Here is a 25,193-nt window from a genome sequence, read left to right as displayed (position 1 = left end):
CATCGAAACTAGTCCTGTGAAAATTTTGTAAATATAACGCTGATTTTTGTTGTTTGACTTCTGAATTAGTACTTATTCGGCGTGTTATTGTGTCTTAATTATTTTTGGATCTCTCATTAGTTTTATGTTATCATTTATACAATAATCTTGATACTGGCAACACGTTTTGTTTTGCTATTGAGTTTGTGTGAATGGCAACAGTTGTTCATGTTTATTCTTTTGGTGTTGAATGGAGTTTTTTCCCTGTGCTGCAGGGATTTTTCTGTTAAAGAATATTTCATGTTTTAGAATGTTAATAAAGTTTGTCTATAAAGCTGATTCCTTTTAATTCAAGGCAACTAATTTGAGAATATGAAATTTCAACTAACCTGCAGTGTCCAATACTTCTTTGTCTATCGGATCAGTTAGCAAGCAGAACAGTCCATCTTTTCCTTTAACACCTTTCAAGAGAGCTTCTCGTGATATGGGTTTCTCCTCGTCGTAAATTTCTACGTCACACCTAGTTCAGAAAAAATACAAATTTCAACTACTCTGCATTTTTTTATATTTGAGCACTATGATGGACAACTGGTGGTGCACGAGACACGTGCAGCCTGTAAGTTCATTATCTGCGGCAATCGGCAAAAGTTCAGAAAAATTATTTGTTGTTATTATCACATCTATTATCATTATTGTTATAAATGATCAGTACCCTTAAAAAGTGTATATTTTCGTGTTTTTTCCTGAAAGGCGTATATAACCCAATACAGAGCGCACGTGTTTCATGTAATGTACAGATGTCTGAGAGCTTTTTAAAACTATTTCTTGGTATTAAATACATGCCCTGAAATGTTTCGTGTTTATTATTCCACAACTTATTTCTCAATACTGACTGAAACATTGTGCGATCCACGGCATTAAAACATACATTTGAATTTGGCCTTCGAATATATAAAAGTAAGTACCTCGTACTCCTTTAATGTAAAATATAAAAGTAAGTACCTCCTACTCCTTTAATGTAAAATATAAACATTGTTTTCTAAACATTGCAAAGCGAAGCATTTCTCGAGGGTCAAACTCATAGAATGTCTCGTAAGCCCAGCATAGGGGAATCAACCAGCTGTTTCCAAGAACTGAATAGGTAGTCAAGGTAATGCCGAACCTTTCACCTGATTTGAAACCAATCCCTCAAGGCAAGTTGAGAGAGAAAAATTACAAATTTAAAAATTAAATATACCCATCAACTTTTGTCGTACGTCAGCTAAACTTCTCTAATTTTATTTTTATATAACGAGTATAAAACTTTCCTAAATATAAGTACACGAACCAGGAAATCGCATTAAATTTTTTTTAGTCCAAAAGGGATTTGTCCCTGAAGGACTATTGTTTTCGTTTTGCGATTTTGCGTCGGACTCATAAACGTCGGTTCACTTTTCAAACTGTTGCCACAAAATGTTAGAGTCCTGCATTATATTTGAAGAAATTAAATAATGAAAAATCTGCATAAATGATTGTCTATTTCTCGCATTGTGATAAAACAATGGTACATAGAGCCATCGAATTTTGAATGACGAAATCCTACTGCGAATATGGGCATCTGAAATCCCAAATTTGGAATTTGTTTTATTATAGATTTTATATTTTGTAAAACTTTAACGAATTTTTGATTTACAAACTCAATGCTTTAAAAGCGAGAAATGGCAACGTTATATAGAAAAAAAATACTTTTATCTCCAGCTCGCGAGACTGTGTATATCGGAAATTCTAAAGATATGCTTAATTTAACATTATTTTGCGATATTGCTCTTGAACTGAATTTTATGGTTTAAGTGCAAAGAACAAGATATTTAATAAATAAAGGTAACACTCAAAACGTTAAAAAAACGGCCCTTTGGACGTAATTTAAAATCTGAAACATTTCAGATTTTTTTTTTTTTTTTAAATTTCAGATTGTCAACACATGAATATTTTCGTCACTTTAAACACTTTTGTAATGTAATTGAAAATGTATGACTACGACCAACAATTGCGAAAATAACAGGCGGGTAAAAGCGGTGGGTATATAATGATATATATAAACATAAGTATACTGTCAAAATCGTAAAAAACAACCTTGTATTTAGCGTAGGTATAATGAAACACTCAATCGATTTCGAGGGCAGCTAAAGGTCCCTCCTCATCAGGAGAAAGAAATACATAGAAAGAAGAAAATAGGAGAAGGAGTCACAGAAACACGTGGTCCTTATCAGAAACACGTGGTTTCCATTATTTGAAGTTCAGATTTTGAGCGTAAGATGCATTTGCCCCTCGCTCCCTATTTTAACTTCGCTAATATTTCTTTATGCTTGATCAGATAGCCTGGCTCAGTAAAAGTAGGCGGCCAGTGCAACTCTGATTACAAATCTAGTTTTAACCACGTGCAGTGCTGATAAGGACCACGTGTTTCTGTGACTCCTTCTCCTATTTTCTTCTTTCTATGTATTTCTTTCTCCTGATGAGGAGGGACCTTTAGCTGCCCTCAAAATCGATTGAGTGTTTCATTATACCTACGCTAAATACAAGGTTGTTTTTTACGATTTTGATTGTCACATTAGCGTGTTTCTCTTCTAGTCTATAAGTATACTGGTTTGTTCCCCTTGACAAGTCAATTAATCTGCGCGTTATCAATGACAATACCTACTTTTTTAGTACTTTGGCTTTTGAATTTAATATTTAGAAATTTTACGGTCAAAGGATTTTTTTTTAGAGATTTTAAATAATTTTTACTACAATAGAAAATCTAGATAACTTTGGATACTGACCTGGAAAGTTACTTAAAAATGCTTACTAATGTTTTTCTAATAATTCATGCCTTTAATTAAATTTCGCTCCTTTGTAGATAATATATAAATACCTTTTCTAATAATAAATTGTTCATTTATTACTTAGCAGCTTTATCGCAAGTTTTAGACATTTTAAATTACTCATAATTATTTTTACTTATATATATATGTGTGTGTATGTATGTATAAGTAAAAATTATATATATATATATATGTGTGTGTGTGTGTTTGTATTTAGTATCGCGGATAGCAATAAAAAAAGGAGATGCATAACTAGATCTTGCAGTAGCCTTACATACAAAATTTCGACAGTCTACGGCTAATCTATTTTGAGTTATGCAAGACACATACGTACGTACAGACGTCTCGAAAAAAGTCCATTTTTAATCAATTTTACGTACAGATTTGAAATAAAGAATTCTTTAGTCTTCTTTAAAAAAAATAATCAAAATGTATTCGGGAACGGTCAAAATGGGTATTTCCGTTGAAGTCTGTTAACCAAAATTTTTAGGGATTACAGTACTTCCTTTACTTAGTACACGAAAGTAAAAACATTGCCTCAAACTTGTATGGTAGATCGATCCTACAATCATCAGGCGTCCGGATCAGTGTGTTGCACACAAAACAGAATAATGTGAATAGATTCCGTACAATTGCTCACAACGCTTGATTTATGAGAAACATAACGTATGTATATAGCAAATATATAACACATAAGTATATAACAAACACACAGCATTAATGAGTTTTATAAGGTATTTCTCCCGCCTTCTTAGCATGCCTCGTGGTGTGGTGGTCTGCACGCTGCGCGCGTATTCCAGAGGTCCACGGTTCAATTCCCGACGAAGGCGTTGCTCACTTTCCATCACTCCTGCTTCCAAAAAAAAACCTAATGTCTCTACAGTGCCGCCCGAACTAAAAGGGTGGTGGATGATGAATTTCCACACCCAGGATTTGGCGATTGAATCCTCTAAAAACCCAGTTGCCCTTTAAAAAGGGGGAGTATATAAGGTATTTCTCCCACCTTCTTAGCATGTCTTCTTGATGTGGTGGTCTGCACGCAGGGCGAGTATTCGAGAGGTCAGCGGTTCGATATTCCGTTGAATGAATGTTGGTGAAGTTGAAGCTGTTGGTGAAGGCGTTGCATATTTTTCATCTTGCCTGCTTCCAAAAATACTTAATGTCTCTACAGTTTGAGCAATAAAATATTGCATCCTTAAAAATTAGATAAAATTGCATCCAAAATTTAATTTCAATGAATGCCATTGCTTTTGAAAGAGCCACCAACTGAATTGCTTTCAAAAAAATTCCAAACTTTCAGCCAGAACATTAAGATAAACTTGGAAGAAGACAAACTCGGACTTATAAAATATTTTCTCGCATTATCGAACTTCGTTTCAGTGATAGCAATACTGATCCCTTCAGCACGGAATGATTCTAAAGAAAGACGATATGCTACCGGAGCAAAAAATGCATTTTATCATGTTAAACTCAGTATTTTTAAACTCCTCAGAATTCTTTTCTAGCTTAGCAGAAGTTCTTGTTAGTCTTTTGCTTCCTCTAATATTACGAGTCCGCATTCCTTTCATACGGTTATCGCATTTTAAAAAACCTCATATCGTTCTTAAAAGAATTTACTCATAAAATGAGAAGTTATTTTTGAAAAAAGCCTTGAAAGAGAGCGAATATTCCACACACATACATACACAAATGAATAAATAAATAAATAAACGTAAAAAAGGTAAAGCTGAATATATGATTACCATATTCCAGTCACAAACTGACCTTCAAAATATGCGACGCAGGTTCCATTTCCTGGAGAATACAGAAGCCTATGCCCCATAAGGAAAAATATCAAGAGTCAGCAGAAGACAGAGAGAGAAAAGACTCCCGCATTCCTATGAATTTATTAACCATCCGTAATTCGAATTCCCCAAAACAAGTAAATAAAGAAACTTAGAATATAAAGAAAGTATAGATATTTCGTTAAAAAAGAAATTGATGAATATCGCATGAGCAAGGATTCGAAAGTACAGGTATTTGGTTCGAACTAAGGCTAGGTCAGCTTCGCAAAATATTAAAAGTTCTCAGTATCACTTCTATAAATGATCACAAGGCCCAAAACAGCAATTAGTATCGAAATATGATTTTGCGTTGTTTCAACATTCGAAACTGTTGCCATTCGGAGAAATCTAAGATATTTATCTTTTCAATTAAATCCGTATATTACTGATTAACAAACATCCGTAATTCGAATTCCGCAAAACAATTAAATAAAGAAACTTAGAATATGAAGAAAGTATAGATATTTCGTTAAAAAAGAAATTGATGAATATCGCTTGAGCAAGGATTCGAAAGTATAGGTATTTGGTTCGAACTAAGGCTAGGTCAGCTTCGCAAAATATTAGAATTTTTCAGTATCACTTCTATAAATGTTCACAAGGCCCAAAACAGCAATTAGTATCGAAATATGATTTTGCGTTGTTTCAACATTCGAAACTGTTGCCATTCGGAGAAATCTAAGATATTTATCTTTTCAATTAAATCCGTATATTACTGATTAACAAACTAAGATATTTAAAAGCAATAGTTTTTTTAAGAATATTTCTTTTACTTTTTAATTTGACTGATTTAAATAAGAATGCATTTAATTCATGATATATCTAGTTAAAATATTAAATATATTTACAGTATTATTATGTTATACACTGCTCGGCATTGAAAATGCAACACCAAGAAAGAGTGGTCAGAAAGTGATGAAATTTGGAAAAAAGAGACAGTAAGCAGGAATAAGTGATCTTTATTTCAAAATGATAGTCAGAATACAGAGCGAGAACAGCGTCGGCTCAGAAGGATGTAATACCACCGCGGACAGAATTGCACGAAGAAACACGTCTAGGCATAGAGTCACTAAGAGTGCGGATGGTGTCCTGAGGGATAGCTCTCCATTCCCTTTCAACCATTTTCCACAGTTCGTCTTCTGAACGAGACAGGGGCAGAGTCTGCAAACGGCGTCCAGTCACATCCTACACATGTTCGATTGGTGACAGGTCAGGAGAGTACGGTGGCCAGGGAAGCATCTGTATACCTTGCAGAGCATGTTGGCAGATGCGAGCACTGCGTGGTCGGGCGTTATCCTGCTGAAAAATTGCATTAGGCAGCCCCTGAAGGTAGGTGATTGCCACCGGCCGCAGTACATTATCCAAGTACCATTGGGCCGTCATAGTGCCCTGAATACGAACTAGAGGTGACCTGGAATCGTAGGCAATAGCGCCCCAAACCATTTTGCTACGCTGTCGCGCGGTGGGGCGTTCCACAGTTACTGCCGGATTAGATCTGTCTCCACGTCGACGCCACACACGTATGCGGCGACTGTCACTGGATAAATAGAAGCATGACTCATCTGAGAACACGACGTTTCGCCATTCTGTCATTCACATCGCTCCAGTCCGGCACCATTCTAAACGTTGGCGTCTATGCTGTGGGGTCAATGGAAGTCTTAACGGACGCCGTAAGTGCAGGCCATGTTCAACCAATCGACGGGAAATGGTTCTGGTCGATACAGGAACATCCAGGGTATCTTGCACATGCTGCAGAATCGCGGTACAAGTGACTTGCGAGACCGCCACAGCTTGTCGGCGGATGCGTCGATCCACGCGTGCTGGCGTCACTCTGGCTGCACCTGCATTCCTCTTTCTTCCCACATTTCCTTGTTCCAACCATGTTCGCCATAGCCGATGCATCGTGCTCGCATCCGTGCGGGTATCAGCTGCGATTTCACGCAAGGACCAACCCGCCCTTCTCAGTCCGATCACTATGCCCCTCGTAAAATCGTCTATCTCCTGGAAGTGCCTTCGTAGACGGCGGTCTGGCATTCTCTCCTATTACACGTATCCTCAGAGACAAAAACCAACTTTCTTCGATAATTCGTCTGGCAGAAATAACGACACGAATATTGCTTATTCTGCACGTTCCTTCCCTTATTATCTTACTTCACGTGCGTCGGAGAGCTGCGCATTTCACATCATTCGCATAACTCAGTGACGTGCGTCTACTCTAAGATTTGCATAAATTTCTGACCACTCCTTCTTGGTGTTGCATTTTCAATGTCGAGTAGTGTATATTTTTTTATTTTTCAAATGCTGAACATGCATAAAGCTCTTGTAATAGTCCAAATGTATATTCAATATGGCATCTTAAAAAATGTTTCGCTATTCTGTCTGGACCATGTCTATTGATAATATCTACTGTTAAAAAACCATAACAAACTTTAAAAGATTCCTTTGGGCGTTAAAAAACTGAACTCTTTCATACATTTTAGAGATTTTTTTAGAACTTTTTAACGTTTTGCATCTCTATGCCATAACAGACCGGTCTTTGAGATTTAAATAAACTCATTTTCACGTTACTGCCACCATTGCCGTATCAAAATTAGCCCAGTGATCAGGCTCATATAAATTATGGATAAGTGTATTCTTACGTTGGCGGAGAAGCGCACCACTTAAGAGGTCGCTCGAAGGCAGGAGAGACGATGCTAAAAAATGAGGACGGTAACGAGGGCCGTAACCTCAGAAATGAAATATATATATATATGATATATGAAAAATGGCTTTGTATGATATATGAAAAATGATAATATAAGATTGACTGTTCTTGAGAGCCAAAGGGACCTACTGGCAACTTTAGCAGTATTGTTGCTTTGCCCAGTCTGTTGAAATTTTTATCGAGAACACACAGAGGATTTAACCTGAACATATTTCACACATTTTCCAAGCCACTAACTACTCTTGATGACTGAGAAGTTTAAAAGCATACAACAAAAACATACAGATTAAGCATTTAAAAACATACAGCTTACAACAACCAATTATTACATTATTATAATTTATTATTATAATTTATTAACACAACAATTACATAAGCAGGTGACAGGTGAGAGCAGGGTCCAACACCCGGGCGGCTTTCACTGACTATTCGGGCATCGTTCGGATCATGTAACTGTCCAGAAAAACTACATTGCCAAACAGGGGCTGATGTTGGAAGACAGACGTATTGCGGATTCTTATAAATACCAATGCGTATTATACAATATAGAGATACTTTATATCAAAAAGGGCTGTTACTATGTTGAGGTCTAACCGGTGGGAGCAGCTTTAAAAAATGTGCCATCGCATTTTTTCCAAGTTACTCATTGTTCATCAAGGCGAAAAGCAAAAGGCATGGCATAAGGCAAATATTATAGATTTCGGTTGCGTGAGGAAAGCAATCTTTATCAGGCGAGGGGTTGTCAGCATCAGGAGGTCCATTGAAGGTCTGACGGTAACCGATCTCGTTCGAAAGGCCGATTTCGGCTAAAACCTTTTTTTTTTATTTCATATTTTTTATTTCATATTTTTAAAGGCACCTGTTAGCTATCAAAAGCAAGTTTTCTATTCTTGATATGTTTAATACAAGTGGAGATATACCAGTTTTCTGAGCAACGACATACCGGAAGTTATGGTTTACCACAGAGGAAGTAAAAGTTTAGAGGACATATTAAAAATGCAATTTTCCCCTTTTTTTTTATCTTAGTTGTTAACTAAATAATTTTAAGCATTTCATACTCTGAAAAATCTGGCAAAGTGTTTTTTCATTTTCGTTTGGCAACGTAAATAGTTGCGCATATAGTATATGTAATGTAATGTAAATCTGAAAACTTTAAATGCGATTTTTGATAATTATTTTTAATGATTTATGTTCATAGCTAACATGCTAACTTTAGAAGTTCCTCATAGAATCACCTGAAATTTTGCACACAGAGTTTGTATATTATTATGAATGATGACTCCACTTAAACACTTTACTACGACTTCAAAAATTAGCCATATAGAATTTAAATTATATTATTTTTCCTTTAATAGCGTATACATTTTTTAAAAATTTTTTGTGCGTTGACTAACATATTTAGCCTAACTAATTAGATAACATATTTAGCCTAACTAATTAGATAAAATATTTTGCCATACATTACTAGTAAATCAATATTTTGCAAGTATTCTATTTCATTGTATGCTTATGGTTAATATAAAGTCAAAAAATAAGTTTTAATCATTATTATTTCCTTGTTAGTGACGGTTGAAGTTTTTGTTAATTTCGATATAAAATTTTCAAGTTTTTGCATAAATTTCACAAAACAATGAATTTTTTATCACTTTTGTGGTTGTTATATTTAAATGTGAGTGCATTCCAATAGAAAATCTCATAAATTCAGAAACATAACCAATTTTTTTAAATAATAGTTTGAAAATAGCCTTTAGAACAAGGTCAGTTTTAAACTTGGCGATGAACGGAAGTGCCAGTACCTATTTTCGGGTGTACTCCAACTCCGCTGATGAAAATCCCCCCTCGTCCTGCTATAGTCCAACTGGGCCAATCAAAATTTCTTTCCCCTGTTGCCTACAGGGTTGCAATTTTATTTTTCGAAGCCAACTGTAGCCAAGAGGAAAATAAAAATAAAGAAATATATCTTTTATAAATGAATAGTGGATTTGTTGCCAATCTAGAGAAACTAAGCTTCGGCAACAACAAAGATAACGCCTTTTTTTATTATTATTGCGAATTAAGTCATGCTTAATCCTTTCTGGAATTTATTCCAGGAAATGAGTGTTTAAGGTTTACTTCGTAATTTTTAATACAGATATTTTGAGTTTTTATGTATTTTTGCCTTGTCGTGAAGTAAGAACTGAATTAATTGATGAGAAACACTGAATTGTCTGTGAAAAATCGTTTCTTTTTTGTTTGTTTAATTTCTTTTATACATCGCTTTAGATTTACTTTTGCTCTGTAAGCTCTGTAACACAAAAGAAATTTTCAGAGGACTTGCAGAAGGTTTCGTAATACTCTTGCAGGCAATAAATTCATCTTTGTAACAACATGTGGGGCTACAAGGTATTCTTCATGAGCACAACTATTGGCTCTGACCTTTTTTACCCCTACAACCGGAAGTCAGTGTATATTCCTTAAATAGGTAAATTTTCAATCAGTTCCAAACGATTCTTTGACTATCTTGGTGAAAAATATATTTGCTTCTGTTATAAATTCAACCTTGAATTAAAATTGGCGTTATTTAAGCATATTTACCTATGATGGAGTTTATTCGCAGTCAGAGAGGAAAAATTCTCGTTCTTTTTTCAGGACATAAATTTTATAAGGACTGTGGAAAAGCAGAGTACCAAAAATGGCGTTGTACAAATAAAAATTGCAAAGCAACACTTTATCTTGATAAGACAAATAACGTGTTATCAAAATCTTATCTGTGTCACAATCATGAGCGTTGCAAGACTATTTCTAGACAAGTTGTTTCAAATGGTGTTAAACAGAAAGCAGCGGAAGATACATCTGAAAAACCTCATAAATTAATCAGGAAAGAACTGACTAGTGTTGCAGCTCATCATTAAGATATTGTTAGCAGCCATGATGTTCACTGTATTCGGAGAAATATGTACCGACAGAGAAGGAAAGTCCTACCTCCACTTCCAAAATGTATTTCTGATGTGCATTATGCATTAAATGTAATGCAAGTGATATCTTATCGACATGAAAATCTTCTTCAGATTAGTGGCGATAGAAATATTATAGTTTGTTTTTCAACAGATTCAAATTTAAGGATCTTATGTGACAAAAAAAAGTTTTTTGTTGATGGCACTCTCACATTTTGCCCAAAATTTTTCTTTCAGATGTTTACGTTTCATACAATGGAAAATGGACATTATATCCCACTTGTATTTTTTTTTTTTTTCTACCAGGAAAGTCTACGGCAATATACGAAACTATGTTTCAAAAACTGAAAGAACACTGTTCTAACTTGCATTTGAATTTTCAGCCAGAAATTGCGGTGGCAGATTTTGAATATGCAATCCATGAAGCTGTGAGAAAAATGTGGCCTGAATGTTCTATTACAGGATGTAGATTCCACTTGACTCAAGCTTCGTGGCGAAAACTTCAACAGTGCGGATTGCAGCAACAATATAGGAATGGTAATTCAGAAATTGGCAGATGGCTTCGACTGGTATTTGGATTACCCTTTTTGGATGCTGCTGAAGTTTCGGATAGCTTCGTTGAAGATCTGATGTCAGAGCAACCACGGGACGCAAAAATCACACCATAACCGAGAACTACCTAGATGAGGATGCAAAATTTCCCCCGATACTTTGGGCTTGCGCTGATATTTCATCGGAAAGAACAACTAATGCATGTGAAGCATTTCATTCAAAATTCAGAGCGAATTTTTATCATTCCCATCCTAATATATTTGTCTTCACAGATGTAATTCGTCAAATTCAGGTAGATATATACGCTGCAATAAATGGTGTGAAGCAGCATAAAACAATAACAAACAGGAATTACGCAAACAAGGAAGGAAAGAATCGAGGATTTACTTAACAAGCGCAGGTATGGAATGATTTCACGATTAGAATTCCTAAGACGTGTTTCATGTTACCCAAAAATTGTAAGTTAATTATTGCAATCCATTGTATTCAAACAAATTAATGTGAAATATCATAATAAATGTAATAATTTTAAATTACAAGAGTAATGAGAAAAATATTTAAAAACAGGTTAGCATGATAAACTTAAAGAAAATGCTTGAGTATGAATAAAATAAATAAATAAGTATAAAATATTAAATCATGAAAACGATTTCTAAAGTAAATTTCTTAGGGGTTGAAATTTAAAAAATACAGTAGAAATGATAAGAGAATTTAGATCTCTTTCATATCATAAGTTTATTAAACATACCCTACACGGAGCACGCATTCCTTGAAACTGAAATATGAACATAGCGGCACAGAAAAATATTTTCTGAAAAGAACTATGTAGTAATGCATAAATGAAAGAAATTAAATAAAAACTATCAAAGAAAATATATAAGAATTATTACATCAAACACTCTCTTGACCGCAAGTGATAGAATTTTGTTTCCTCGTTTATCTTTCAGCAAAGCTTATACAATTAAATAATCACTTTCATTCGCGTAAAATTATAAACAAATGTAAATTATTATAGAAAACGCGAAAGATTAAATAATCCCTTTCATTCGCGTAAAATTATAAACAAATGTAAATTATTATAGAAAACGCATAAAGTTAAACACTACAGTGTGAAAGGAAAATTCTGGAATAAAAATGTTAAGAAAATTAGATGAGAAATAATCCATAATTTATTGATATCCATATAAACTCTATGCTTTTGGAAAAAGTTACACATAATTTGCACTGAGGTATCAATCACCGAAACCTAGTTAATTTCTTTCCTTACTTTTTCTTATTAGATGGATTTGTAAAAAGATACCCTAAGGTGAAAAATTTTGCAATATTTTTAAAGAATAAATTTTAAAAGTATTTTTACTTCATGAACTGAAATTTTTATTTTACATTTTTACACAGTAAATAAGTACAAAAAAAAAAGAGCTAGAGGATCACTGGGATTAGAAACTCGGGTCCAACTACCAATGTTTAGTGACTTTTCCGCTTGATCATAAGACCTTTTGAAATTAGGCTGAGCAATATATTAAAGAAAATAGAAGATACAGCACATGTAAGAACAAAAGTGGGCTGAATTAGAGATTTACATGTTTAATGAATAAGTTAAACTTACCTGTATGCCATTATGAAATATTAGGAAGTAGCATAAAAGCATGAGTGAAGAAGGCAATGGCAATCTAAATCATTGTAATCTAAATGTATAACATTATCAGTATCTGCTATTAATTTCAATACTGCTGAAAAATATTAAAATACTGCTGAAAAAATTATAAATGAATTATATTATAAATCGTATGTACTCGTTGCATTATAAATTACAACAGTTAGAAATATTATTAGCGTGATTTAGCGACCATCTTTGTTAACAAATGATTTCAAGTAACTAATTTTACAAATAATTCAACCTGAAACTAGGTTAGAAAATAAGCTACATGCTGAAGATTAAGCTTTGCCAAGGTCTTAGAAACATCTTCTATTAACTAGAGTTATGAAGCAAGAATTTGTAAAAATTATCATTTAAATATAAATTGGCATAAATACAATACAAATTATATAAATCTTACATACATGAAAACTTGAGTGCAGTGCAACAATTTGTGAAAAAGGAATGGATTAATAGGGAGACTGAAAATCCCAGGATATGAATATAAGGGAGTTTGAAATTTTTTTTTTTGGTTAATTATAAAAATTCTGATGACGCTCATAATTATCAATTTATTAATTAAATGTGTATTAGAAATTAAATGTATGCCAAAGTACATCAGGTGAAAAACAGAATAAATATTTAAACGTTTCTAGTATTAAAATATGGAATTTGTAACAAAGTTAAATAACCTTAAAATAACTTCAATGATTAAAAATGGACAGCTTAATACGGGAATATATTGCAATAATATTAGTGTGAATTTAGAACGACTTAAGAAGTCCAATTTTTAGATTTAATAAAGATAATTTTTATAATTAAATTAGAACTGTTTACCTAAAATGGTAAATTTGAAAGTTAAAACCATTCTGCTATCTAAGAAGATTTGTTAATATTTATCTAGACAAGAAACTTATTTAAGGTGAGCTACAAATCCGATATTTGATACGTTGATTATGTATCAGTTTTGTGTATGTCATTAATCTATCAATTTTACTATTCAAAACTGATATATATATATATATCAGCGACTAAAATCTACAATTTGGAAAGTTTTTAATTCTTACAGAGAATAAAAAAGATCTGGCTCATCATTCCTTTAAGCATCATAAAACTTTAAAATGAGTGTAAAAGAAATTTATTTTTTAGCACACGCCAGACTTTAAATTAATATTTGTTTTACATGCACAATTTTTACAATATTGATAAACGAAAATAAAGGCTTGCAGTCTCAATAGAATGTCCCATTAATGGCGATAAACGACTTTTTGTAGCACCCAATCTTCTTGGAAAAAAATGGGGGACAGGAAATGTCGCGCAGTTCGTGGATTAAAAAAGAGGGGGACGGGGATTTTCGATCAAATTTGGCGCAGTTCGTACCCTACCCTATTTTCAACCTAAAGGACACTAGCCAATCGCCAAGACAAAAGGGGGCGCTGACATGAAAGCACAAATGTGCTGACATCCTGATAAAAGTTTGTAAGTGCTTTAATATGAAGAAAGCAACCCGCATCTAGGCTGCTAGAAGAGAAAACCAAATTTTAATCAGATTTTAACAAGTTCTATAACTTTAAAGACTTTTTATTCAGTTATCATTCGTTTTTCTCGAACGAAGACGAAAGTGAAAAATATCAAAAAGAGTACTAATGAAAATAAGTAGCTGCGTATGGGGCTTAGAAAATACAGGAATAATGGTCTATGGGCTGCAAACAATACCTAGATTAGTGGAAATATATCTTAAAATATGTCTAAATCATTACAACTTAATGCATTAAACGGAAAAAACCTAGAAGCAGGAAATCAAAATAGACTTTGAGCCAAACCATTTGCAAATAATTTTACAGTGAAAGAAAGGGGGTAAAAAATGAATTAAAATAAAAAGAAAACAACGTCACACTTTATTAGGGATACATGTGTCAACTCATAAACTGTCGAAGTTGCGTCAAAAAAGAAACTAAACAATACAGTGAAAAATTTATTGTTAAAATTACCAAACATATAACTTACATTCTGGTCTTTTCATTATTTCGCAAAGCAAGCAATGAAAACAATGAATGGTGATGTGATGCAAATAAAATTCAGATAATATAGGACTAAAAGAAAGCTGTGTGTATGCAGATCTTAAGACAAATATCTGCCACTACAGAATACCATTTTTACTGCTAAATGAATCATATATCTCTCTTTAATAAACAATAATTGTTTCTGTTAATCATAAAATAGTTGCATTTATGTGAGCTTACTAAAAATGTATACCCTTATCAAAAATGTAAACTATTTTGTTTTTGCTACTCATCCTGTTTCTAAATTTTAAAACAGTAAAATTAATTAATTTTCTTCTTATATTAAAACAAGCAATATAAAAAATTTAAAAGTAAATTCCTACTTATGTCAACAAAGAAAAATTTTATTTTAGTTACTTTTTATTAACATTATTAAATATTTTTCGTTTGTAATTTATGAAGCTGATCATGGTCTATAATTTCTCATTCTATCCACCTATTGTACTGCTTCATTATTGCGAGGAACCTTTCCATTGGGTTTCGAGCAGTCCAGTTCTTCAATTAATATTCCATCTAATGATTTCACACGACTCAAGGCGACATATGCTTGACCTGCTGCGAAGAGTTTTCGTTTTGCAAGAAACCCATTTTAAAGGGTTATATTTTAAACATATATTATTATCACGTTAACACAGAAATTTGGGGAGAATTTTCGCTGCATAATGGGACATTACATCCGCTTCATCCAACTCTATAAAACTATAATTCTTTAATTCCATACACTTTAAAGATCTTTAGAAGTCTGTCTTACTGTTGCCACTTATTTTTGTTAAATATTTTAAAAATCTTTAGAAGTCTGTCTTACTGTTGCCACTTATTTTTGTTAAATATTACAATCTCATTTATCTCAGTCATGTACTATTATTTATAAGTTGTAATAAAATTAATTTTTACAGCACGTGAGAATTCCTAATAAAAGGTCATTATTTGTTCTTTAGTTCCGATAAACAAGAATAAATAAGTAGGAATTAACTTTAATATGAGAAAAAACTGTATTAACATCAATTGTCATCCACTGCAAGGTTAAGAAAAATGTATTGGAACTTGAGTGGATGAACAAAAAGTATTTTATTAACGATTGAAAATTTGAACAAGAATATAGATATAGGAAGATATAAGAAGAGCGTGAGCTAACAGAAGAAATTAAAAATTCAGCTATATAAAGATGCCGTAGAATCCAGTTATGTGGATTTCAAATATTTGAAGCTCCAATTATACGCATCACTTGTTTTTCTCTCTTAGGATAAGTGAAATAAAATCTGTTGTCAAATAAATGGGAAATATATGTAAAAAATCATTGGAAGCATAAGACACACTGAAAAATGCATATAATCAGCACTGTCGATCCCGTGTTAAGAGGGAAAAACGGGCGCAACTTTTTAGAAATATGTAATTTTATGCTTAACACTAATTGTAACTTCGACTGTTTTAAGTAATTCAAATAAGACAACTGTGGGTACACTGAAGTTTGATAAATGATCTCTCTGCGAGGAGGAAAAGAGAAATTTACTGAGTGGAAAAGCATATAGGGAAATAAATAACAAATTATATAAAAACATTTCAAGCAGTAGCAGCAACAGAATTGGCACTATAGCACACAAAAGATCACAAATTTAAAAAAGTTATTGCATTTCCCCATGCGTGCGAGTAAGTGGTTAACATTCCTAGCTAAGTTGTGTTCAAAGATCAGGGGTTCAAATCCTGGCGTAAACACAGTTCATTTCTTCTGATTGTGTCTACTGCAAAAGCTTAACAACCGTCTCTACGACAGCATCTCTTCCTTAAGCATGCACCCCTCAAGAGCTCTGCCGGTATCTAAATTAACCAATTCAAATAGTTCTCATTCTCCATAGCAGTGCCGAAAATAAAATATGGTGGGAATAAATCGTTGCAATCCAGATTTAGGCAGCTAGATCTTATGTTTCATTTCAGTCGTCCCTCAAGTGGGAAAGAATATAAAGAATTAATGCGTTCCTCCATGAGCTCTTGGGAGTGTAAGCAGTTAGAAAATCCAGCTAACAACTAGAAGATCTACGTTTCGAATCTTTGTGATGCAACTGATTTTTTACGTTTCTCTTTGACTCGAAATGTTTAGAAGACTATGATATCACATCACGTTGAAATTTATTCCTTTAGAAAGAATACTGACCAATGCCTCACAGGGTATTCGAAGAAACCAGAGCTGAGAAAGCATATCAGGTGAAAGTTTTTAGACTTTCTAGAGACATTAGGTATTTTTTAAAGCAGGGGGGATGAAAAATGAGCAACGCCTTCGCCGGAAATCGAACTACGGACCTCTGGAACATGCGCCCAGCATGCAGACCACTACACCACGAAGGCATGCTAAGAAGGCGGGAGAAATACCTTACAACTTGACTACCAAAATTATGTAAATATTACAAAAATTATAGAAAATAATCTTACGCTTGATTTTTCTTTCTTTTCTGCTTTCTCGCTTTCGACCAACTCCATCACCTTCAACTTTTAATTTTCCTAGAGGAAACTTTGCCTTCTTATATAAGTATTATCTTGAGAATTTCCAGCAAAAAAATCTCTTAGCTGTAAGTCTTCAAGTACGGACATAACTTCTCATGCCAGTAGCAACATGCCTTCACATGTTCAAACCTGCATTTCTACCAGAAGTGATGTAAATGGTTTTTGAACTTTATGAGTGGTTATTTAATTTGCTACTAGATAAAGTTTTCTCTTTATTTCTTTATTTTTTATTTCAGTGTTCAAAAGTATAAACTTTGAAAAGATGTTTCCCATTACCTTGTCCCTAATTTTCTCCTTATTGTGCATGCACTCTTCAGGAAAAAAGGGGCAAACTCAAAAACTTTCAAAATAAACACTTGAATATCGCACACACTTGACCTTCCCATCATTGATTGGAATTATGTATGCATTCCGTTGAAACACATTTAAAAGGCCTTGTTCCATTAAAGCAATCAATCCGCCACTGACCAAATACTCACATTCAAAAAGTTGCTTCGGCATCCATTTAAGTTTGAACGCAATAAATTTCACCTCGAAATTTAGAAGGATTTTGATCACTTTTCATCGTATCTTGGCAACTATAGTAATAAAATAGAGAGTTTTTTGGCCTAATGTCTACTTTCGTTAGAAAATTATTTAACTTAGTCAAATGGATATGAGGAAACATATTCCATCTAATAGATTTGGCTCACTGATATCTATAGAGAGTCTATATATAATTTATTCATGGGTGATTTTTATTTTTTGACGTGAAATGTGTTAAACTTTCTTCTTTTTCAGCACACATTTTCTTCATCACGTATTTTTGCACTCAAGAAATGGTCGAATACTGCGTAAAAACTTGAAGTATTGGAGCTTTAGGATAATAATCTCATATTTTTGGAACAATCCTCTAGCCTCACATCTGGGTGAAGGAAGATCATAAATAAAAGCTATTTTCATTTATAGTGTTTTCCTAAGTTATCTGAGGAAGAGTTACCTCATTGAGTTACTTCAATAATGTAAATTTCTTCAAAAGGAAAACCGTGTTACTTTGTGAAACTTGTTTGGTCTGTCTCTTATTACATAGTCTGGTAGTTTTTGAGAGTGTTATACAATCTTCATTTGATATGGTTGTATTATCACTGCTAGTCATCTGTTCTGGAATTCTAGAAGGTCTGTATTCTCTCGAATTTCTGCTACACATGGTAACATATCTACACAGCTTCTACACAGTAATCAATCACGGAATGAACAGCGCATTTATTTACAGTAGCTTTGAATGTATTAATGGACATGTATTTCGATGCTACTACTTCAACGACGACTGCTAAAATCAAAATCCTTGCTTTTCTTTGTAGCAATCAACTCATTCTGTGGTTGTATAAGATGAGAGTTGCTACCCTCGTTCTCGGTCACGAAAACTCAACATAAACCATAAGACCTTTTCTCAACATAAACCATAAGATATGAGTTTACAGCCTCTTCTTGTACAGTATCCTTTCTTAAAAATGAACGGACAAAATATCTAAGATGAGTAGCAAGCAAAAATAGTTCCACGGTTATGGATGTCGTCGCTTGAATTTAGAAAATACCAACATCAAAATATAAGGTTTGATTAAAAATACCGGTAACAGGTCGAGTAGTTCTAGAAAGACTTACAATCTCTCAGTATCTGCACAAAAACACTAACAATCTCTCAGTATACTCTCTTGCCATATTTATCACCTGTAATCTAATTACTGGAAGGCGTAATGCACCACAAGGAAGTTCACTTCTTTCGTTACCTCACCGCGACTGCTCTAAAGCATAAATGACTTCCTTAACTGTTGTAATGAATTCCTCGTAGTACCTTTTTAATTTTGACGAAGAACCAAAGGTGACGTTTTCTGTGTAATGTTCCAGAACCTAACATCGCCTCCGTTGCAGAAGATTCGTGACAACGCTCCCATGACCTTGTACATTGTCGTAGAGTTTGATGGGATCAATAACTAATAAATGTTATCGCTTTGGTTTCAGTGCTAAATGTAGAGGATGTCTCAGATTCCATCATCTTCAATGACAATGCGTGGTATTATAATCCGCTGCCGCTGACATCCTGCAACGGTAGCGAAGGGAAGTACGAAAACACCCATCATATTCACTCCATATGAGTCCATGTGATTATGATCAGTTGCAAAGTGTCTCCTTTTCAACTCTTGAACGTTTGGTAACATATGATAAATCTATCAAATGACTTACTTGACAGTAAATCTTCGTTTTGAGAATAATTCCCACTGTGAATGACTCTTCAACTAATATTAAACTATTACTGCCTCAGGTCGTTACCACTCCATTTGCATTTTGGGATGTAACTGAAGATAGCTTTGAATCAAAGTTTATAAGGCATTTCTCCCGCCTTCTTAGCATGCCTTCGTAGTGAAGTGGTCAGCACGCACGCCGCATATTCGAGAGGCCCGTCGTTCAAGTCCCGGCGAAGGCGTTGCTCATTTTTCATGACTCCTGCTTTAAAAAAAATATCTAATGTCTCTACAAATTCAGAAAATGAGCATTTAAGAAGTTGCAGCTGCTATCGAATAAAGGATTCCTTTTCAACTATACATTTTGTTTTCCAATTTATTCTTTCGGCAAATTCTGTAAATATATTTAGCTATATTTAAGTTAAATTTGAATCATTCTACTAGCATTTCTCATATATGATAATAATGTATTATTTGAATAAAAAAATTACTTTTTTTGAAAAAAGTTTGAAAAAACGTTTTTTGAAAGTTAGTTGAAAAAAAAATTTGAAATTTAGTTTTCTACTATATTTTACTCTTGGGATCAGATGTATCTACATCTCTTTCATGCTTAAAACTAATGAAATTACATACATTAAATTCAACCGAAGAATAAACTGAAATGAATTCCATCAGAAAAATAGATAAGCAATATTAAAAATTTGGTTATTTAAAAAATTTAGCAATCAGACATTATATGCAAGACCAGTTTTAGCACAAAGCATTTGCTAATAAACCTTTCACGCTTGCATGCATATGTTGGATAATCCAACAAAACAAAATTCACTGCTTAACATTGGTATTTTTTTCCCTTTCTTCTGTATCGATGTTGCGTAAATCAGAATAGCTTGCTTAAGTTGTTAACCATGTTCACGTGATATTTTCAAACGCATTAATAAAAATACAAAAGCCAAAGGCAGCATTAAAAAGAATCAACCTTTAACGTAAAGAATGGTAATTTAACAATCTACACACTGAGTCAGCAGTTAACGTTTTATGTTATTTATATTGCATTATATTATTTGAAAACAATTTATCATTCTATCATTTCGAATGAATTCTGTAGGATTTCTTGTCTGTCTAGATACAAAACATTATTAAAAATAACAAAAAGAAAATTCCAAAAATGAAAATGAAAACACTTTTTAGATTCATTCGTTCCATTTTGCTTTCATGTTGTATACTTGAGAATGAATAACACACTGCTGGCCACTAAAATTGCAGCACCAATAAGGAATGATCTGACGAAAGTCTAAATCGCATGAAATGAAGAAGAGGTTGGGATATGCAAATTATTAGTATTTCAGCGCATTTAGACGACGCAAGAGGGAAAAACGACGTCTGAAACACTGCATAAAAGAAAAGCTGTAGAGTGGATCGCTCATTCGGAAAGCGCTTTGTAAGGTCGGAGTTTGCTCAGAATATCGTGTTATGCCTCGAATAAGAAATGCTTACCAGCAAGTGTCGGAATTTCACAGCGTCAGGATTGTTGCCTATAGAGAGTGTGGATTATCGTTCCATGAGATTGCCCGTCGCACTGGTCGACATCCAACCACTGTCATGCGAATATGGAACCAATAGGTTGCTGAGGGTCATACTGAACAGCATGCAGGATCTCAGCGCCCTCAAATTACTAACGCCCAAGAGGAGAGACATATTGCGAGATGGGCTCTGCAAAACCGTACAACCACATCACGGACCATTAGTCAGGAAATGGGCATGTTTGTAGCACGTCCAGTATCCGCTCGTAGGGTTCGTCGACGTTTGCAGCAGCGTGGACTATCAACACGGCGACTATTACTTCAGCTCCCATTGACAATGCAGCACAGAGAGAGACGGCGACTCTGGTGCCCCGAATGACAAAGCTGCATACCAGACTGGCACAATGTCGTCTTTTTCCGACGAATGCCGGTTTTGTGTGCAGTATTCTGATGGCCGTATGTGTGTCTGGAGGCTCCAAGGAGACGGCACGTCGCCTGCCTGCATTCAATATTGACATAGGACCGTGCACATATTTTGATGTTTTGGGCAGCCATTGGGTGTACGACACTCACATCTCTAGTTCGGATCGACGGTAATTTGAACGCAGATCGGTACATTTCTGACATCTTATGTCAAAGATAATGCGAGACCACATGTTGCACGTCGTGTTCTGACCTTCTTCGATACACAGGGTCAGGTTGTAGTTCAGCGGACACCCATTTTTTAACCATTGGTAATGTAGGTATTCTCCAACTGCACTATCTTTATTTGAACATTATTTCTCTGAAGAATTTTGACATATTTACAATTTTTACACACGGTTACAATATAATTGTGACATATGGTGCTTTTTGTACTGGAATATATATTGGTAAATATAACCATTGGTAATGTAGGTATTCTCCAACTGCACTATCTATCTTTATTTGAACATTATTTCTTTGAAGAATTTTGACATATTTACAATTTTTACACACGGTTACAATATAATTGTGACATGTGGTGCTTTTCGTACTCGAATACATATTGGTAAATATAGAACATAGTGGTAAATACAGAACACAAAGGTAAATATAGTATATAGCATATTAATACATAATGGCATACATATAACAATACATTTACAAACATATATAAAGCATGATTACACACCTAAATGCAAACATTTTTTTTGCCTGTATATGCAGAGAGTATATACTTAGTACATGCAGAAATCATTTTGTATAAGAATTATTTTATAGAATATTTCAGACTTTCTTTAGTTCTGTTGGATGCAAAGAGGTGTTGTATGGTCCTCTAGTCTTTTTGTCCATTTTGTGTCAAGTAGGTCGTTTTGTCAATTCTAATTTAAATTTTTGAAAGTTCTAGAGTGTTATTATTCGCTTATCTTGTATTGCACAATTCTTCTCTAAAAGCGAGGAATATGACTGAGAGTTCTATTTTTCTTCTTAGTTGTTTGATTTTCAATGCTATTTGCAAGCACTGATATATGTTAGTCTTAGGAAGTTTCAAGTGATGGTTTTTTGTTAATGCACATTTGAAGATGTAATGGTTAGGGTCGCCCCTTTCCCCACATATACATTGCTCAGAAGGAGCTATGTTTCGTTCGTAAAAATACGTGGGGAAGGGGCCATGTCCTGTCACAAACCAATTTATTAGATGGTTCGTATTAAGTCTGCCCATAGTGATGTGAGGTTAAAGTTGGAAGAGTCTTCTCACCCCCCCTTATCACTATCTTTCCATACTTGTTCCATACTTAGGCATTTAAGTTGGTGTTTTAGCTGAGATTTGGCCAAGAGGTATTTTTTAATTCTGCGTCAGTGTCAGCAATAGCATTGCAGCTTCATCTGCTTCTCTATTTCCAGAAATCCCTACGTGGGATTTAACCCATGAAATAGTAGTATATATATATCGGTATTCGAGATAGAAATGTCATAGATATCTTGAATGATCGGAGAATTATGTTTAATATTTTTATAGCTAGAATCGTGGATTGACTATCTGTATGTATATATATATATATATTGAGTTCGTTTTCAGAACAATATTCTAGGGCCACTTTTATTGCTGATAACTCAGCTTGGAAAACACTCCTTTGATTTCCAAGTTTAGCTTTTCGTATTATTTTAACTTGAGAATTTATATAAATAATGCTTTCACATCCGACTCCTTCTTCCATTTTGGAGCCATCTGTATATGCGCATAGGTATATCTCTAGTTTGTGTGTCTTTTGCAATACAGTTGATTTTTGTATTTATTGCTGGGTGCCTTCTGTATGGGTTACAGTGAGATTCGTAATTGGAATATTCGAAAACTATCTTTTATGGAACAGTTCCTTTTAAGCCATGCCTTTGGTACGTTCCTTTTAAGCCTTAAAGCCATGCCTTTGGTGTGTTCCATTTGAGCTATTATATGCAAGGGGGTATTCCTGCCAACACACAGAGTGCCGTATTTGATGTTGTTCTGTAGCACCTTGTAATACACATTAAAAACGGGCGTTGTATTGACTACTGTGTGTTTTCTTTCTTTTGGTAAGATTATAACGTTGCGCGCCTCTAATTAGCACGCAACCTAGAGGTGACTGTGAAAGCTTGTATAAACCACAGAGTCTTATAAAGGGTTTAAGTCCCTTTTTATTCAACGTACTAAATTACAATTGCGTCCTCTTGACGCTTACAACTGTGCCAACTAGGCAGTCAAATAAAAATAAAAACCTGAAAAGAAAGTAAAGACAATATTCTAACTACGAGGCTCTCTAAAATAACTAACTCACCGCGTTTTACAAATACCGCAGCTAATTCAGCAGACTTGAAGCTCACTGGAACAATTGCAACTACTTCCCGCCAAGCACATAGGCCGCAACGCGGGGTTCTTTAATTCTCGATTTCTACCTCCGCGCTCGCGAAGTAAGAATAACTCTCTCACCGAACTTGTTTCCTTCTATTTAAATCATACTACTTCCGCTGATAATTTGAATGCTTGCGCGTTCTACTCAAATTTACCTATTCTGGCATTGGCAGTTCCAGGGGAAAGTAAGGCTTGACAGGAAAGATAGTTTAAACTTAAAATAAATGTTAGTTAAAATAAATATAAACCCTACATTTGCCGCTGCCAGAATTTGGAAAACTTGGAAGCAGGTCCTACAAACGACCTGTTGTAAGTTTATCTAATTCTGAACTAACTGGCGAAAGCCTCGTTTACACAAAAAAATCTTATGTAACAATTAAAATTCTGTTAGTCGTTACAAAGCTTTCTTCTTACAGCAACTTTTCCTGGACTTCATCAATCAATCTTGGTCTTTCCTTCCAGCATCTGGAAGGAATAAGTATCAGTATCTTTCTACATACATTATAATTTACACTTTCTTGACACAATAAATTTTTGTTTTTAACGATTCGTTTTTCTTAGTTATTGCTTACTTCACATTCATTCAATTTTTCAAGCATTAATTTAACTTTACCCTGGCTCTCCACCATGTATGGTGTCAAACGGGAATATTCGTGTTTTAGTCTTACAACACTTCCCCTAACCACCATGATTTGTTAGAATTCAACAACCAAATAGACACACCTTACTCGACATTCTACAACTCAATGAGCTATTTTAATAGTCTTAAAAATTCAAATGTAGGTGGAGAACCCTACAAAACACATTCATTCTAGCTTCCCCCTCATTCATCTTTAAACATGCAGGCTTTCGCTCTAAAGCATGACTTTATCTACAATTTACTACTTAAATTTTGACTTCATTGCTTTTAAGCATTCACTTTTAGCATCTACAATTTTATGCTTCTAGACTAAATTCTACTTTTACATAACATGCAAGTATTTACATACATTTACAAAAGTTTAATACATATGCTTTTTAAAATTTACCATAAAATGAATAAGAGAAAATAAATTTTTACTTTACTCATTCTTCGCCAAGCTGGCGGCACTGGAACTAAAATTCTTATTAGTACAAGAATACGAAGTTATTTTTGTCTCCGGCCAAATTTTGGCTTTAACATAACAGAATTAGTCTTTCGACCAACAGAAAATGCTTGTTTTTAGCTTTTACACTTAAAGAAAATAATACTTTTGCCTTAGCTAAATAAAGTAAAACAAAACTAAGTCTCAACCGAGACATATTGACTTTCGTCAAAACATAGAACTTCGTACTTATGCATAACATTTCGGAACAAAAGAGAAAAAAAATTATAGAAGGTTTTAACTTATCTTTGAGTTTTCGATGCTTGAAACTCCGTCATCCGTTTTTGACAAAATTGATCCCAAGTTAGAGGTGTCATGGATGTCAATCTTCTCCTTGTTGATCTCCGCGTGTCGTCCCCGTTGATCTTTCTTTTGCGTCCTCTACATGCTGGCCTCTTGACGGAGTAATCGTCTGGTTGTTGGCCTTTGCGTTTCTGCCTGGGACGGCTGGTCTTG

At 34.1% G+C, this 25,193-nt stretch overlaps 1 protein-coding gene across 1 annotated transcript in view; it reads right to left on the bottom strand.

Moving 5' to 3' along the window:
- Positions 1 to 25,193, bottom strand: part of LOC118200866 (glyoxylate reductase/hydroxypyruvate reductase-like) — an 83,970-nt gene that overhangs the window by 45,202 nt on the left and 13,575 nt on the right. Inside the window, exon 2 of the mRNA XM_085820038.1 lies at positions 369 to 499. The gene's annotated coding sequence lies outside the window, so the exon portion shown is untranslated. The remainder of the gene's footprint in view (positions 1 to 368; positions 500 to 25,193) is intronic.

This window comes from Stegodyphus dumicola, chromosome 7, assembly GCF_044657685.1.
Source record: "Stegodyphus dumicola isolate Sdum_Otavi_A_Nest chromosome 7, ASM4465768v1".
In the NCBI taxonomy this organism is placed as follows: Eukaryota; Metazoa; Arthropoda; class Arachnida; order Araneae; family Eresidae; genus Stegodyphus; species Stegodyphus dumicola.
The sequence above is the reverse complement of the archived record's forward strand: the minus strand, read 5'-3'. Positions and strand labels throughout refer to the sequence as shown.